The sequence below is a fragment of the Pipistrellus hanaki genome (assembly GCF_964339955.1).
Source record: "Pipistrellus hanaki genome assembly, chromosome: X".
NCBI classification, from domain to species: domain Eukaryota; kingdom Metazoa; phylum Chordata; class Mammalia; order Chiroptera; family Vespertilionidae; genus Pipistrellus; species Pipistrellus hanaki.
In genome coordinates this window covers 52,216,033-52,233,118 of record NC_140524.1, presented here as the reverse complement: position 1 = coordinate 52,233,118, position 17,086 = coordinate 52,216,033, and positions in this window count along the sequence as shown.

Here is a 17,086-nt window from a genome sequence, read left to right as displayed (position 1 = left end):
GAGGAATCAATCTGGTGGTTTTAACAACTTCTGAGTGGATCAAAAGAGGTACTAAGTATGTGAGCTATGGAAAATCAAAGGACATGGTATAACCAAAATATTCTGAATATGAAGAACAAAGAGAATTCATTGACTGATTTCAAGACTATAAAGGTACAGTAATCAAAACTATGTAGTATTATCATAGGCTGGACATATAGATCAGTGGACTAAAACAGTCCAGAAAAAGGCAAACATATATATAGTCAATTCATTTTTTTAAAGGTCCTAAAGTAATTCAGGGAACAATAGATTTTTCAGCAAGTGATGCTAGAACAATCGGATGTTGTCTTAATTCAGGCTGCTATAACAAAAATACCATCAACTGCGTGGCTAAAACAACAAATACCTATTTCTCACAGTTCTGGAGTCTGGGAAGTCCAAGATCAAGGTGCCAGCATTTCAGTGTCTGGTGAGGGCCTGTTCAATAACAGATGTTTTCACATGGCAGAAGGGGCAAGGGAGCTCTCTGGTGTCTCTTTTATAATATGACTAATTTCATTCATTCAATAGGGGGATCTTGGGAGCTAAAGTCTACCAGTTGGTATTCCCTTCTAAATAGTCCATACTTATTCAGATATTGAATGTACCCACTGAGGGCATCCATTATAGAGGAAACTGAATAACAGGAAGGGGAAAAAAATAACCATCTCTGTAGATATCATTTAGCCCAGGGGTCTTCAAACTACGGCCCGCGGGCCACATGCAGCCCCCAGGGGAGTCTGATCCTGCCCGCCAGGTTTTTTGGGCAGTGAGCGCAGCCAAGGTTTTACAGTAGGAATTAGTAGTTCATATAGTCCGGCCCTCCAGCTCTCTGAGGGACCGTGATCTGGCCCCCACTTTAAAAAGTTTGAAGACCCCTGATTTAGCCTTTCCTCCCAGCAATCCGAGTGTTTGCTCAATGAGTCCATGTACAAAGTGGACATGGAAGGAGGAATAGAGCTATGCAAAAGCTCAACAATATTGACTCCTCTTACCAACTTTATATAACTACTGTCTCAGCTGAGTACAGAACCCCTAACATGCCCCTAACATGGCACCATTTCTAGGGGATACCAGGCATCAATTTGGAAAAGATTGATTATAGGAGATCTCTTCCACCTCAGAGAGACTACTTTGCTTTCAAATGGAAATATGTGGGGCATAGCTACAGTGTTTTGGACAGGTTCAAGTCTTGGACTGATGAGAGGACACAGTCCTCTCGTGGCCACGTGCAAGTCCCATCTTGGAGGGCAGAGCCCTCCAAGCACAATTATAGCCAATAGCTAGAGTTGTAAGCTTGAAACTATGGTCCGAAGACTGGCCCCATGTGCCTAAGTGATGTAGGCTTGCTTGATAGAGTTCAGGTGCAGGTAGTTAAGTAGGATTGAAATCCACGAGAATATTGTAAACATCTTGATCACACCCTTACTTTGCCTCATGGAATCTGGCTATAAAATTAAGACACAGAGTGTGGGCGGCAGCGCTGTCTCTCAGGAAGCAGTGTCCCACTGAGACCCAGCTTTCATTTGCTTGTCTGTCTTTTCTAAGCCTTTTAAGCCACCCCCACTCAGGTTCACCCTTGGCTGTGCCAGTGCAGCCCAGAAATAATCATGCTTTTTAAGATAGTAGTTTTATTGAGATACTAGAGGCCCAATGCATGAATTTCGTGCATTGGGCTTCTAGTTTTAGAATATCCTCATCATGCCCCAAAGAAACAATATACATGAGCAAACACTAAATATTCCCCTCCCCCACTATCCTCCTCACCCAGTTACAGGCAACCACTAATCTACCTTCTGTCTCTATGGATTTGGCTATTGTGGACATTTTATACAAATGGAATAAAAATATGTGGTCTTTTGTGACTAACTTCTTTCACTCAACATAATGTTTTGAAGGTTCACCCATTCTTCAGCATGTATCAGTGCTCCATCCCTTTTTACTGACCAATAATACTCCATTAAATGGTATACCACATTTATTATTTGTTCATCAGTTGATGAACATTTGGGCTGTATTAATTTAACAGCTATGTTTAAACACGTTTCAATTATTTGGAGTATGTGCATCTATGAATATAATTAATGGGTTATGTGGTAACTAGGTTTAAAATTTTGAAGAATTTCTAAATGTTTTTTTAATTTTTATTTTATTTCTGTTAATCCTCACCCAAGGATTTTTTTTTATATAATAAATCTTTATTGTTCAGATTATTACAGGTGTTCCTCTTTCCCCCTTCTTCCCCTATAGCTCCCCTCCACTTGATTCCCAACTCCACCCCATGCCCTTACCCCCACCCCTGTCTTCATCCATAGGTGTAAGATTTTTGTCCAATCTCTTCCCTCACCCCTCAGACTCCCTTCCCCCTGAGAATTGTTAGTCCAATCCCTTTCTATGTCCCTGATTCTATTATATTCACCAGTCCATTTTGTTCTTCAGATTTTTTATTCACTTGATTTTTAGATTCACTTGTTGGTAGGTATGTATTTTATGTCTTTTTGTTGTTTGTAATTTTTACCTTTACTTTTCTTCTTCTTCTTTCTCTCCTTAAAGAATACCCTTCAGTATTTCGTGTAATCCTGGTTTGGTGTTGATGAGCTCCTTTAACTTTTTCTTGTCTATGAAGCTCTTTACCTGACCTTCAATTCTGAATGATAGCTTTGCTGGGTAGAGTAATCTTGGTTGTAGGTTCTTGTTGTTCATAATTTTGAATATTTCTTGCCACTCCCTTCCGGCCTGCATAGTTTCTGTTGAGAAATCAGCTGACAGTCGTATGGGTACTCCCTTGTAGGTAACTAGTTGTTTTTCTCTTGCTGCTTGTAAGATTCTCTCTTTGTCTTTTGCCCTTGGCATTTTAATTATGATGTATCTTGGTGTGTTCCTCCTTGGATTCCTCTTGTTTGGGGTTCTGTATGCTTCCTGGACTTGTAAGTCTATTTCTTTTACCAGATAGGGAAAGTTTTCTGTCATTATTTCTTCCATTAAGCCTTTAATATCCTGCTCGCTCTCCTCTGGCACCCCAAAAATCCGGATGTTGGTATGCTTTAAGCCAGCCCAGAGGCTCCTTACACTATCCTCACACTTTTGGATTCTTCTTTCTTTCTGCTTCTCTGGTTGGGTGATTTTTTTTCTTCCTTATATTCCAGATCTTTGGTTTGATTCTTGGAGTACGTTGATCTATAGTTGAGTTTTTTGTATATTCTTTATTTCAGAGATTGTATGCTTAATTTCTGACAGGTCCTTTTCCATTTTTTTGGTATTCTCATTAAGGTCCTTGAAAGTCTCACCAAGCTTCTTGGAGGTCTCATCAAGTTTTTCAAAGGTTTTTAGAAAATTCTTGAGTAACCTTATAAATGTGATTCTGAACTCTGTCGTCAAGTTTACTTTCCTCCATCTCTCCCATTCGTGACATGTTTCTGTGTCTCCTCCCTGTGTTGATGGAGTGGATTTGTGCAGTAGGTGACCTATCAGCTTCCCCAATCACCTGGGGTGGTCGCTTTTGGTATATCCCTTTGTGGGCTGAGTGCAAAGTCTTGGTATAATTAAGCCTTGTTTGCTGTTGGTACACTGGGAGGAATTGATCTCCAGGCCAATTGTCTGTGAGGACCCGCTCTGTCTATAAAGGAAGAACTGCTGCGTTGGAGACATGGTTTGTTTCAGTGGGGCTTTGGTGCTCACTGAGTCCGTCTCCCGAATGTGTCACTTATGGGTGTGAGTGGTTGAAATTGACCACTAGGAACACTGGCTTCTGGATCTCCAATGGGATTCAGTTGAGTTACTGTCTGAAACCACCCTGCAGGAGCTACAGCGAGAACTACAGTTTTCTCCTGTTTGCTTGGGTCTTGGTGGTTATTTGGTTTTTTTGTTTTGTTTTGTTTTTTGCTGGAGCTGCAGTTTATATCTGGTTAAGCTGCCTCAATACAGGCTATTCATATGTAAACGTAGCTTTGTGATGCCTGGGCAGGGCTATAGAATCTGCGGGTGGGGCTTCAGGGCAGGGTCCCAGGGTGGGGCGGGGCCTCAGGGTGGGGCGGGGTCTCAGGACATCACTAGGTTGGGGCGTGGCTAACAACGGATGGCTGCTATTAGCCATTCCTTCTGTGTTTCCAGGTCCCCGCTTCCCTGCGATCCAGCACAGTAAACAATGATTGCTGCACGCACCTCTGCAAGAGTCACCCCCACTTCGGCCCAGAGGGCCCAGCTTCTCCCCGTAGGCGTCTGGGTCCCCCACATGACCCCATAAACTGGATTTCAAAGTGATAGGGAGCTTGTTTCCTTTCAGGTTGAAAAGAAAAGCCGTACCGCGTGCCCAGTTGCCCGCCACCAGCCCGATTCACGTGGCTCCGTACATAGGCTCCTCAGCTTTTCAGCACTTACGCTCCCCTCTCTTTCAGCCAGCCCATGGTTTTGGATGATGGATGTCCTTTGTATTAGTTTTAATTTTTTAAAATTGTTGTGCAAGCAGCAGACCAACTGTTCACCTATGCCGCATCTTGGTCTTCCTCCCAAAATCCCCAAGGATATTTTTTAATATATATTTTTATTGACTTCAGAGAGGAAGGGAAAGGGAAAGAAAGATAGAAACATCAATGATGAGAGAGAATTATCGATCTTCTGCTTCCTACATGCCCCCTACTGGGAATCAAGCCTGAAACCCAGGCATGTGCCCTCGACTGGAATCAAACCCAGGACCCCTCAGTCCTCAAGCTCTATCCACTGAACCAAATCAGCTAGGACAAATTTAATTATATATTTTTAAAGAATATTTTTATTATTAATTTCACAGAGGAAGTGGGAGAGAGAGATAGAAACATCAATGATGACAGAAAATTATTGATTAGTTGCCTCCTGCACTCCCCCTACTAGGGGCTGAGCCCTCAACCTGGGAATGTGCCTTGACTGGGAATCGAACCATGACTTCCTGGTTCATAGGTTGATGCTCAACCACTGAGCCACACCAGCTGGACTCCATTGAGTTTTAGAGAGAGTGGAAGGTAGGGAGGTAGGGGGGAGAGAGAGGAACATTGATGTGAGAGAGATTTATTGATTGATTGTCTCTTGCACATGCCCCAGCCTGGGCCGGTGATCAAACCTGCAACCCTTTGGTTTGAGGGTTGATGATCTAACCACTAAATCACACCAGTCAGAATGCTAAATGTTTTTAAAAGGGGCTGTGCCATTTCACATTCTCACCAACAATGTATGAGGTTCCAATTACTTAATATTCTCACCCGGACTTGTTTTTGTCTGTCTTTTGAAAAATCTATCTTAGTGAATGTGAAGTGATATCTCACTGAGGTGTGATTTGTATTTTCGTATTGGGTAATGATATAAAATATATTTTCATGGGTATAGTGCCCATTTGTATATCTTCTTTAGAGAAATATCTATTCAAAACATTTGTCCATTTTAGAATTAGGTTATTTGCCTTTTTATTATTGACTCATAAGAGATCATTATATATTCTGGATATAAACCCTTATCAGATATCTGATTTGAAAATCTTTTCTCTCATTCTGTGGTATTTATTTTAACTTCCTGGATGGTGTTCTTTGAAGCACAGTTTTTCATTTTTTAAAAATACATTTTATTGATTTTTTACAGAGAGAAAGGGAGAGAGATAGAGAGGTAGAAACATCGATGAGAGAGAAACATTGACCAGCTGCCTCCTGCATAGCCCCTACCGGGGATGTGCCCGCAACCATTGTATATGCCCTTGACCAGAATCGAACCTGGGACCTTTCAGTCCACAGACCAACGCTCTATCCACTGACCCAAACCAGTTTTCATTTTGATTAAGTTCAGCTGTTTTATCTTCATTGACTATACTTTGGTACAATCTCTAAGAAACCATTGCCTAACCTATGGCAACAGATATTTACTCCTATGTTTACTTCTAAGATTTATTTATCATGAAATTCGTGCACTCACAGGGGTCCCTCAGCCCAGCCTGTGCTCTCTCACAGTCTTGGAGCCCTTGAGGGATGTCCAACTGCCGGCTTAAGCCTGCTCCCTTTGGGAGAGGGGCCTAAGCCAGCAGTCAGACATCCTTAGTGCTGCTATGGATGTGGGAGTGCTGTGCTTGCCAGCCGTGCACCCAGCTCAGGGCTTCTGGCTGAGCAGCACTCCCCCTGTAGGAGGACACTGACCACCAGGGGGCAGCTCCTGCATTAAGCATCTGCCCCCAGGTGATCAGTGTGCATCATAGTGACTTGTTGTTCCACCATTTGGTCGGTTTGCATAGGACTAGAGGGCCGGTGCACAAAATTCGTGCTTGGAGGGGGGTTCCCCCAGCTCTTCCTGCACCCTCTGTAATTTGAGACCCCTACACCTTTTTCTTATCTAGATGACCTCTTCACGTTTAAAAAAATTAACTGAAATATCCTACTCTAGGAAATCCTCTTTGAACAAATGTGTTTACAATCTGTATTAAGTATTTTCATAGTATAACATTCTTTTTCTTTAACAGCTACTTAGAATGGATGCAATGTGGTTTTCATTCTTGCATCTGAATTTTTCTTCTTGCTCTTGTAATAGCCAAGCTTATCCAATTTACATTTCCCCTTCAAGGGCTTATATTTGGTTCAGTTTCTAGTTGGCTCCCTGCTTTTTTTCAAGCAATAAATTTGGGTTGTGATAGTAAATCTCACTTGTAATCAAGCCTGTAGGTCTCTCTATCTGAATATTTCTGTAATACCTATCACTTTAGCATACCAGAGATTGTGTTCATTTATAGAAAATAACAATAAATGTCACCTGATCATTTGATCTTCTAGTAATATTTTATAGCAAGATGTATTATTCTAGTAATTTAACTATTAAAAACTGAGGTGTACAGGAATAAATTATGTTGAACAATAAAGAATGACTCAAATATCAAAGCATACTACACTTACGGCCCATAGCATAGTACACATGGAACTCAGCTTCCTTTAAAATAGGAAAGGATGCCATACTCATGAAGCAGCTGATTTTTATTAAAGGGCCTCACTTGTTCTGCACCTTTACAGAAAGGTGAGTAGGGGCTGAGGGAATTTGAGAAAACCCAGACAGAATTCTAAAATATTTTGCTAAGCTGGCCACCGAGACTGCTGGGCATTTGTCCAATTAAAACCCAGACACACAGCAATAACAAAGGCACTGGTCTCCTACTGCTAATGCATAAGGATCAAACCCCAGCCTGCAGGAACTCACCCCCGCAGTCAATACCAGGCCGCTGGGTAGACCTGGGCTGGTGCTCCTAATTCTGACGAGAGGGAGACTTCCATGGCTGAGGGCTAGAGGGGAACAGGTCCATAGCGCAGGTTGGTCATCAGGTTGGTCAGCAGAGTGGCTTCTTTGGCTTCTTTGCCTAGGATTGTAGGGCAGTTGGCCAGGCTCTGCCTGGCCTGTTCAACCCATGATCACAGGTCAACTCTGCCTGGCTTGTTCTCCCCATGATCGTGGGGGTCAGCTCGGCCTGATCTGTTCACCCAATGATCGCAGGTCAGCTTGGCCTGGCCAGTTCTGTTCTCCCCATGATCGTGGGTCAGCTCGGCGTGGCCTGTTCGCCCCATGATTGAAGGTGGCTAAGACCCGGGCTCTTCTCCCTGCAATCACAGGGCACCTTGGACCACAGCTCTTTGCCCCAAGATCGCAGGGCGGCTTGGGCCCAGGTCCAAGCTACCTGATGCCGCCTTCCTGGGATCCCATCTCAACTTGGATCCAACAGTGGCTTCAGGTACTGTTTCCCCCCTCCCCCCCTCGCCTGCCTATGTCCCCAACTCCATCAGCTGCATAGGGCCTCTGCCTCCTGCATATGCAAATTTACCCACCATCTTTGCTGGGTTAATTTGCATACCACTCCTGATTGGCTGTGGCCGTACTGAAGGTACAGTCAATTAGCATTTTCTCTTTTATTAGTGTAGATGGGAGGGACTGACAGAGGTCAGAGGGGAGGAGGATGGACATATATAAAAGTGTGATGATGGCCAGAGGTGGGGGGGGGCTGGGTGGAGGAGGGTAAAGGATAAGAAATGGGAGACATCTATAATAGTGTCAACAATAGAATAAAAACAATGATTATACCATTACACTACACACCTATCATGGGGGGAAAAGATACATTATGAACTATGTATTTACTACTTTGATAAAATTTAAAAATTTAAAAAGGAAGAATTTTGTCCAGAAAGGAGTGTTGTTGAAATGTTTGTTTGTTTGTTTGTTTTTATGGAAAGGCTGGATTTGTTCTTGGGGAGAGAGCAAGCAAGTTGCCACCAGCAGCATTTTGGATAACCTGCCTGAAATGACTTAAAGCCCTAACCGGTTTGGCTCAGTGGATAGAGCTTTGGCCTGAGGACTGAAGGGTCCCGGCTTTGGTTCCAGCCAAAGGCATGTACCTAGGTTGCGGGCACATCCCTAATGGGAGGTGTGCAGGAGGTGGCTGATTGATGTTTCTCTCTTATTGATGTTTCTAACTCTCTAGTCTTCTCCCTTCCCTTTCTGTTAAAAATCAATAAAATATATTTAAAAATAAAATAAAAAATAAAAGAGAAAGGGACAGATTCTCCAAGTCTACAATTATTTATAATTTATTTTCTTATTCTAAATAAAGTCATTTTTAAACCTTATTAAAAAATCTCCCCCCCCCAAAAAAAAAAATTAATCCTTCAGGTTCAGTAAACTTTAAGCCCCACAAAGCCTGTGTTAGTCTCTGAGGGCTAAGGTCCCCAAAGGAGTTCAGATTCATTCATTATATTTATTTGCTCCTTTTAATTCTTGTTCTAAAGGGAGAGTGAGGACAGCTTTTTACTCAGTAATTTTTATAATAAGAATTGTATTGGAACCTGCTTCTTTGGCTGCTTACAGGTTTATCTTACTGGGAACCACAGAGACTTTAAGCCCTTTGAAGATGGGGATAAAGGTGTTTTGTGTTTCTATAATACAGGCACAAAGTTAATACAACTTTTATAAATATTTGTTGAAGAAACAGATGAATTTCAGTGCCATGAGGCATTACTTTTCCTTCTGCTCCACCTCTTTATTGAGACTTTTGTGCAAAGCATAAGGCTGAGGGGATGAGCAGGTAGAGTGGAGTCAATTTGTTTTTACCAAACCCTAAATCCCATACTTTGATTTTACATATAGATGCATTTCTGAATGACATTTTGAATTGGGTATATCAGATTTTGTTAATATCAACTCCTTTTACTCATAGAGATTATTTTTAATGATATTTAAACATCTCATACTATGAGGTGCAAAGTATTTTGCTTATTTCAAGAATCTTTGTGCATTTTTTTTTTCTGTAGTAAAGCGAATTATCAACATGGTAAGTCTATTTGGCGGGCCGGCTTAAAATGGGGCATACCAGTACTAAATTTGGCTCTAACAATGACTAATCGCACACCACATGTGGAGTTAGATGGCTGTTGGACATAACTATTTCTTTGGGTCACTTTGCTCCCACAGCATCTGCTTCAACCAGGAGCAATGCCTTGACCCTCCATGACCTCTTTGTCATGGCATCTGCTGCCTGAGGCCTGGGCAGTCAGCTGGGCATTAACTTTCCCAAAATGGCAACCCAGAGAAAGGCATGTCAGGGGCAGGGTCCCATCAGCAAAGGCAGGGCAAGGAGGCACACGTGGAGAGCTTAAACATCTATAGGACTGTTTTTTTGTGTGGGAGTGTGTGGCTTTTAGCAGGGCAATCTGTGATTCTAATCTCACTCGCACTAGCAGCTTCCCTCTTCCTCTCCTCTCCTCCTGTGCTGGTGGACTGATGGCTGAGGGGAGCAGCAGCCCCTGGTGAGGCTGGAGGCAGGCTCTTGAGGGTGGGGATCCTGAGGCACAGGTCCTCTCTGGGGTGTTGGGCTGGCCTGTGTGAGGGGCTGCTCACAGTTTGAAGGCTGGCCATGTCCCAGATAATGACATGAGTCCCCTCTGGGGCGCTGGGCCAGCATGCACAAGGTGCCACCTGCAGTTTGAAAGCTAGCCACACCTATGATCATGGCAGGGGTCCCCTCATGGTGACCATTTTTTTTTTTTTTTGGTCATTTCGGTCATGATGCCTCTTGGCCTTTTATTATTATAACTAGAGGGCCGGTACATGAAAATTCATGCACTAGAAGGGGGGTCCCTCAGCCCGTCCTGCCTCCTTTCATAGTCCAGGAGGCCTCAGGGGCGGAAGGTGAACTGGCGATCAGGGAAAGGCGATGCCCCATCATACCTCTGCTGCTTCTACTGCTGGCAGTGCAAGCCTCAGGCAGCCCTCGTTATCTGGCCAGCCCTGGGCAGCTGGGCAGCTGCCATCTGAGGTGTGCCTGTGTTTCAGACTGGCCCTGGGCAGCTGGGGGGCTGAGGGGACTGGGGGACTCCAGAGGCAGATATGCAGAGGGGCAGGGCCCACCTGGGGGCAGGCCCAGCCTTGCCACACACCTGCCACCCCAGCAGGGCTGAGGGGACTGGGTGCTGCCATCTTGTGGCTGTGGGTGCCTCTATCTTTGAGGGCATGGCAGTCAATTAGCATATTCCCTCCCTATTGACTATGGGCACTGCCATCTTTAAGGAGGGGGACAGTCAATTAGCACATCCCCTCCTTATTGGCTGTGGGTGCAGACATCTTTGAGGCCAGGACAATTAATACATCCCCTCCTATAGGCTGTGGGCACTGCCATCTTTGCAATGCTGTGAGGGTAAATTAGCATATTCCCTCTTTATTAGATAGGATGATATATTTTTATTGATTTCAGAGAAGGGAAAGGGAGAAATAAATGGAAACATCAATGATGACAGAGAATCATTAATTGGCTACCTCATGCATGACCCCACTGGGGATCAACCCCGCAACTCAGGAATGTGCCCTTGACCAGAAGTGAACCTGGGGCCTTTCAGTTCACAGGCCTACGCTCCATCCACTGAGTCAAACTAGCTAGGGCTAATTCTAAAAGTTTTATAGTCTTGGTGCTTACATTCAGAACTATGATTTACTTTGAGGCTGTTGTTTTTTTAATGTTTTTATTAGTTTTAAAGGGGAAGGGAAAGAGAAACATAGATTGGCTGCCTCCCTCATACCTATATTTTTAAAAAGGGAAAAGATGTCAATAACCTAATCTTCCACATCATGAAACTATGAAAAGAATACAAATTTAACACAAAGCAAGTAGAAGAATGCAGAAATTAGGAAACTAATGAGATAGAGAACATGAAAACAATAGAGACAAGTCAATGAAACCAAATTTTGGTTTTTGAAAATAACAAAAGTAGCAAATAATTAACTACACTGACCAAGAAAAAGAGAAAAAAGTGAGAGGATTCACATTACTAAAATCATCAATGACATAAGGATTGCAAGACAATACTATAAATAAGCGATTTTCAACTGGTGTGCAGCAAGAATTTTTAAAACATGCAATTCCTGACTATTTAGTTAGGGGCATTTGCCTCTATTCCCTTAGATTGTCAAATTTAAAAAATGACACAGACAACACAATATCTGTCTATTGTGAATTAATCAAAATCATACCTATTTTTGTCATATTGGCAAAAAAATATATTTTTTGTTGTGATGCAGAATTTTAATTAGTTTATGTGTGCCATGAGATGAAAAAGGTTGCAATTTGCTGTTATAAGCAATGGTATGACAATTAGATAACCTAGAAGAAATAAACATTCATAGGAAGACACAAACTACCAAAAATGAGTCAAGAAGAAATATAAAGTCTGAAAAGACCTATAACAAATAAATAGATGAAATTAGTTATTAAAAACAAACAAACAAAAACAAAAAAAACTCTTCCCAGCTGATGTGGCTCAGTGCTTGAATGTTGACCTATGAACCAGGAGGTCACAGTTCGATTCCTGGTCAGGGCACATACCTGGGTTATGGTCTTGATCCCCAGTGTGAGGTGTGTAGGAGGCAGCCGATCAGTGATTCTCTCTCATCATTCATGTTCCTATCGCCCTCTCTCTCTCTCTCTCCCTTAAATCGATAAAAATCTTTTAAAAAACTTTCTGCAGAGAAAAGCCTAGAACCAGATAGCTGAACTGGTGAATTCTACTGTGATATCCTATAAAATAAAAGGGTAATATGCAAATTGACCCTAATGGCGGAACGACCACCAGGGGGCAGCCACTCAACGCAGGAGCTGCCCCCTAGTTCTCAGTGCACTTCCACAGGGGGAGCACCGCTCAGAAAGAAGTCAGTTCCTGGCTGGCCAGTGCGTGGCTGTGGTTAGAGCCTCTTCAGTCTCTGCAGCAGTGCTAAGGATTTCCAATTAACAGGGAGCAGGCCTAAGCCAGCAGATGGACATCGACCAAGGGTTCCCAGGTTGTCAGAGGGCTGTCTGACTGCCAGCTTAGGCCCAATCCCCTGGGGAGCAAGCCTAAGTTGTCAGTCGGACATCCCCCAAGAGGGCACAGACTGGGCTGAGGGACCCTCCACCCCCCGAGTACATGAATTTTCATGCACTGGGCCTCTAGTTGTTTTTTTATAATAAATGTATATTTGGTATTCATCCTGTTCCTAGCACAGAACTCCTAAAACCCTTGGAATATCCTAAGTGACAAGAACAATAAAGGCATTGTCTTGTTATACATAACAAGCCCTTTTCAACATCAGAGTTAATATTAATGAGGTGACCTTTGCAAAGCTCCAAGTAAGCTAAGGATGGAAATTGTTTGCCAGGGGAAAAACCATAATTAGAGGTGGATCTTTCAGTTCCTCCCTACTTCCCTCCCACCATCCCACCTGAGGGGAGGGGAGAGGGGCTGGAGGTTGACCAAATCATCAATGACCAACAATTTAATTAATCATGCATATGTAATGAAGCCTTCATAAAAAAATCTATGAACTGTGAGGTTGGTACACACATGGAGGTGATAGAAGATTTATTCTTTCAGAGAACGCATGGAAGCTTCATGCCCCTTCCCACATACCTTGCCCTATGCAACTATTCCATCTGGCTGTTCCCGATTTATATCCTATTATAATAAACTGATAATCTGGTAAATTAAATGGTTTTTTGAGTTCTGTGAGCTGCTTTAGCAAATTAATCAACCCTGAGGATGGAGTCATGGGAACCTTCAATCAGAAGCACAGGTAACCTAGACTTTCAATTGGCATCTGAAATGGGGGTGGAAGCGGGGTTGTAGGACTCAACACTCTATTTGTGGGATCTGATACTATGTCCTGGGAGATAATCAGAACTGAGTTAAAACAGAACACCTAGCTGGATTCACAGAATTGCTTGATGTGAGGAAAACCCACACACATGGTGTGAGCAGTGAAGTACTGTGGTAGTAGAGTATTGAGAGCAGAGGAGACACATAGGAGTGTGTTTTTCTTTCCACCAACCAATATTTAAAGAATAAACACTAACATTTGACAAATTTCCCAAGTATTATTAAAAAACTAGAGCCCGGTGCATGAAATTCATGTACAGGTGGTGTCCTGAGGTCTGGCTAGCAATCGGGGTTGATCGGGGCCAAGCCCATCAGGGCCGGGCTGGAGAGGAGGTGACAGTTGCTGGGCTGGGCATGGAAGGAACGTACAGACACTGACACTGCCATCATTGGCGCCCCACCACTAAGTTGTTCCCCGCCTCCCCCCTTCCCTTGCCACCACCATGGTGGGCAGGTGGTGGACAGATTGGGGCCTGCCGGCTAGGGGGAGGAACAGGGCATAGCAGGTTGGCCGCTGGTTCCAAGGAAGGAACCAGCCCTTGGAACCCTGGGAGAGGGGCCATATCCGCTGCCACCAATCTCTGGTTCCCTGTCCCAGCCCCGGGGCCAGGCGGAGGAGCTGTGGGTGGTTGGCCGGCTGGGGGAGGTTGGCTGTGGGAGTGCAGTGACCACCAGGGACAGCTCCTGCATTGTATGTCTGCCCCCTGGTGGCCAGTGCGCATCATAGCGACTGATCATGCCAGTTGCTTAGGCTTTTAGATAGATGATGATAGCTCGATAGCTCGATAGCTAGATAGCTAGATAGATAGGTAGACTGAAGCATATTAAATTTTCAGAGTTTTTTTTTTTTTTAAACTATTGTTCACAGGTAAAAAAAAACAACAAAAAAAAAACTTAATTGTTGAAAGTATTACATATGTCCCCCTTTTTTACTCACTGACCCCTTTTAGCCCACCTCGCCCCCCATCACAGGTCTTCACCACACTATTGCCTGTGTGCATGGGTTATGGATATATGCATACAAGTTCTTTGATTAGTCTCTTACCGCCCACCTACCCTCCCCTGCACCTCTGGGATTTGACAGACAGGCTTGTTCCATGCTTCTATGTCTGGATCTATTTTGCTCATCAGTTTATTTTGTTCATTAGATTACACATATGAGATCATGTGATACGTGTATTTCTCTGACTGGCTTATTTTGCTAGCATAATATTCTCCAGGTCCCTCTATGCTATCTGAAAGGGTAAGAGATCCTTCTTTTTTACTGCTGCATAGTATTCCATGGTGTAATACCGTAGCATTTTTATCCACTTACCCTGTTTCCCCGAAAATAAGACAGTGTTTTATATTAATTTTCTTCTCCCAAAGTTGTGTTAGGTCTTATTTTCAGGGGATGTCTTATCTTTCCATGCACTAGGTCTTATTTTCGGAGGATGTATTATTTTCGGGGAAACACGGTATCTATTGATGGGCATCCAAGCTGTTTCCAGATCTTTGCTATTGTAAATTGTGATCTATCTTTGAGAATGACCCATGTGTACTTGAGAAGAAGGTGTATTCTGCAGCTTTGTGGTGAAATGTTCTCTAAATGTCAATTAAACCCATCTTATCTAGTGTATCATTTAGTCATTGTTTCCTTATTGATTTTTTTGGGGGGGGGCAGGTCTGGAAGAACTACCCAATGAAGTCAGTGGGGTGTTAAAATCCTCTACAATAACTGTATTATTGTCAATCTCTCCCTTAAAGTCCTCCAGAAGTTTTTTAGGTGCTCCTGTATTGGGCACACATGTTTACCAGGATTATATCGTCTTGTTGTTAGTATTATGTACTGACCATTATTGTCTCTTGTGATGGCCTTCATTTTGAAGTCTATTTTGTCAGATATGAGTATTGCTACCCCAGCTTTATTTATTTATTTATTTTTCCAATTGCATGGAAATTTTTCCCCCATCCCTTCACTTTCATCCTGTGAGTCTTTTCTTCTCAGGTGGGTCTCTTGTAGAAAGCATTTTTTTTTTTTTGGGGGGGGGGGCATGTTTTCTTACCTATTCACATACCCCATGTCTTTTTTAAAAAAAGTTTTAGCCCTAGCTGGGCTAAAAAAAATCAATACAAATATATGAAAATAAATAAAAATATTTATTGATTTCAGAAAGGGAGAGGGAGAGATAGAAACATCCATGGTGAGAGAGAAATCTTAATGGGCTGCCACCTGCACATCCACACTGGGGGTTGAGCCAGTAACCTGAGCATATGCCTTCATTGGGAATCAAACTGTGACCTCCCAGTTCATAGATTGATGCTCAACTACTGAGCCACACCAGCCAGGGAACCCTATGTATTTTGATTGGAGCATTTAATCCATTTGCATTTAAGATTATTGGTACATACTATTTATTGCCATTTTAATTCTTTATGACTCTCTCTTATTACAGCAGTCCCTTTAGCAATTTTTTGCAATGCTGGTTTGGTTTAGCCTTTTTTTTTTTGTCTGGGAAGCTCATTTCACTATCTATTTTGAATGATAACCTTGCTGGATATAGTAGTCATGGTTTTATTCATCACCTTAAATACTTCATGCCATCCCCTTCTGGTCTGTAGAATTTTTGATGAAAAATTGCTGACAGCCTTATTGGAGCTCCTCTGTCGGACAATTCCTTTTCTCTTGCTGCCTTTAATATTCTCTCTTTGTCTTTAACTTTTGGCATTTTAATTATGCTGTGTCGGGACATGGACCTGTTTGGGTTCTTCTTGCTAAGGACTCTCTGTGCCTCCTGAATTGTCTTTTTCCATCACCATGTTAAGGAAGTTTTCTGCCATTATTTCTTCAAACACGTTCTCTATCCCTTTCTCCCTTTCTGCCTCTCTAGCTCACCTACTATTTGAATATTGTTATGTTTCATGTTGTCCCACAACTCCCTTATGCTATACTCCTGTTTGTTTGTTTTTAATTGTTTTTTCTTTTTGGTTCTCTGATTTCTTTCTATCCTGTCTTTTAAACTCACTGACCAGATCTTTAGCTTCCCATGATCTGCTGTATATTCCTTCCAATGTGTTCTTTATTAGTATTATGTCATCCTTCATTTCCAATTGGTAATTTTTCATAGCTTTTACATCTTTTCTCATGCTGTTGAGCATCCTTGTAATCATCATTCTGAACTCTGTATCTGATACATTTCTTAAAATATACATATTGATTTCAGACAGGAAGGGAGAGATAGAAACATCAATGATGAAAGAGGATCATTGATCTGCTGTCCCTGCACGTCCCCTACTGGGAATCGAGCCCACAACCCAGGCATGTGCCCTTGACCGGAATCGAACCTAAAACTCTTTAGTCCACTGAGCCAAACCAGTTAGAGTTATCTGATACTTTTCTTATCTCCATTTCTTTTATCTCTTCTGGAGAATTCTCTTATTCTTTCATTTCGGGCTTGTTTTTTTTAATATATTTTATTTATTTTTTACAGAGAGGAAGGGAGGGAGATAGAGAGCTAGAAACGTCGATGAGAGAGAAACATCAACCAGCTGCCTCCTGCACACCCCCCACCGGGGATGTGCCCGCAACCAAGGTACATGCCCTTGACTGGAATCGAACCCGGGACCTTTCAGTCCGCAGACAGATGCTATGCCACTGAGCCAAACCGGTTTCGGCGAGCTTGTGCTTTTTTTGTCTCTCCATCTTGTCTGCCTGTTTGGGTTTGTGTCCATGTATTAGGTAGATCTGCTATGACTTCCAGTTTCTCATCCAGAACAATTTATGATGGCTAAAATGAAAAGGGTGGAAAAGAAAAATTTTTGGTGAGGGTAATGAGAAACAAGCCCTCTAAACATTGCTGATGGGAATGTAAAATGCCTTGGAAAATAGACTGGCAGTGCTTCAAGGTGTTAAACACAGATTT